The 1,886-nt window shown below is 41.4% G+C and overlaps 1 pseudogene; it reads left to right on the top strand.

Annotated features, from left to right (window-relative positions):
- Positions 1–589: 589 nt before the first annotated feature.
- On the top strand, positions 590–1,507 carry LOC114210601 (microtubule-associated protein RP/EB family member 1 pseudogene; annotated as a pseudogene).
- Positions 1,508–1,886: the final 379 nt, after the last annotated feature.

Below are 1,886 nucleotides of genomic sequence, written 5' to 3'. Positions count from 1 at the left end.
AATTGCCCTCTTTTTCTAGTTACATCCCTATTTTTTCCTTATAGTGATATCACTCTTTCCCAGTGTAGTCCTTTGAGATTTCGACAAATAAAACCATGAACAGAGAATCAAAAAGTTTTAAATCTCTATGCTTGCTTTTCCATTATGTATTGTTTTCCATTTTGTTCAACTTTATTTGGCCTACACAGAACAAGATTGAGGGGAAATATCCAGCCCTTCCTTCCATCATCATAATTGAGAGATATACTATTGTATGTGCTGGGGAGCCATAGTATATATGAAGTTCTTGATATAAGGAAGTAAACAACAGCATTTTTAAATGACCTTAAGATATTGTGAGGGAAAAATATATATGCATGACAAAAATTTAAAAAGCGATTAAACTGAGGGGCACCTGGTTGGCTCAACTGGTGAAGCATGTAACTCCTCATATCGGGGTTGTGGGTTCGCGCTCCACATTGGGTGTAGAGATTACTTAAAAAACAAACAAACAAACAAAAACCTAGGTCCAGTGGTTTGAATGAGAAGACAAGAGAACTGAACCGAAGCTGGGCACAGTCAGGGCATGCAGTTCCACTGAAAATGGAAGATGGTCGTGAACGTATACTCAATTGTCAGTCACCAGCAATAAGCTAAGTCAACAGAACATGCTGGCCTGGATCAAGGAGTCTCTGCCACTGAATCTGATAAAGATGGAATAGTCGTGTTCACGGGCTGCCTGTTGTCAGTTTATGGACATGTGGTTCCCTGGCTCCGTTACCTTGAAGAAAGTGAACTTCCAGGCTGAGCTAGAACACAAAAACATCCAGAACTTCAAAATACTACAGCAGATGTTAAAAGAATGGGTGTTGACAAAATAACTTCTGTGGACAAATTAGTAAAAAGGAAAGTTTCAGGACAACTTTGATTTTGTTCTGTTATTCAAGAAGTTTTTTGATGCAAACTATGACGGAAAAGACTATGAGCCTGTAGCTGCCAGACACAGTCCAGAAACTGCAGTGGCTCTCTCCCTTGTTGCTCCAGCTCTGAACAAACCCAAGAAACCTCTCAGCTCTAGCAGTGAGCTCCCCAGAAGCCCACTGCAACACAGAGAACCACTGCAACCCCAGAGGCCGGCCCGGGTGTGGTGTGAAAGACCCCTGGTGTGGGCAACAGGGATGACGGAGCAGTTGAATTGATGTAGCAGGTCAATGTAATGAAACTCACTGTCTAAGACTTGGAGAAAAAGAGAGATTTCTACTTTGGAAAGTTAAGGAACATGGAATTGATTTGCCAAGAGAACGAGAGGGAAAACGACCCTGTATTGCAGAGATTTGTGGACATTCTCTATGCCACAGACAAAGGGTTTGTGCTACCTGCTGAAGGGGGCCCACAGGAGGAACAAGAAGAGTATTCACAGCCTGGACCAGCACAGCAACATCTTAATTCCTCACTGCAAATCATGCGCTTCAACTGTAAAATACTCCCTTTTATTATTCTTAGAGGACTCACTGGTTTCTTTACATAATCAAAAAGTACCTCTTCTTAAAGTGCACTTTGCAAAAGTTTTACTCCTTTTCTGACGAGTTTGGGTTAGGACTTTGTAGCAGAGCACTATTAACATCTAGTTGGGTCACCTAGGGAACAAAGAGGCTGATCATGGGGCTCACCGTGTGGACGCCGGTACCACTCATTGCTGGAGAAGGTGTTTTTATGTAACACACTGAGGTAGAGTCCTCAGTAGAGAAATGTAAAGACTGACTTGAATTTTAAGCTAATGTGAAACCTTGGCAGAGAACGTTTTAATAAATAAATGCCTTAAGAGTATTTAAAATATGCTTCCATAGTTCAAAATATAAAATGTAACACGACCGGAGATTTTACGTGTCTTGACATTGTGTCTGGGA

Source organism: Eumetopias jubatus, unplaced genomic scaffold (genome assembly GCF_037043125.1).
Source record: "Eumetopias jubatus isolate StellerSeaLion01/CBP00866 unplaced genomic scaffold, mEumJub1_p1.0 scaffold_14, whole genome shotgun sequence".
In the NCBI taxonomy this organism is placed as follows: Eukaryota; Metazoa; Chordata; class Mammalia; order Carnivora; family Otariidae; genus Eumetopias; species Eumetopias jubatus.
The sequence above is the reverse complement of the archived record's forward strand: the minus strand, read 5'-3'. Positions and strand labels throughout refer to the sequence as shown.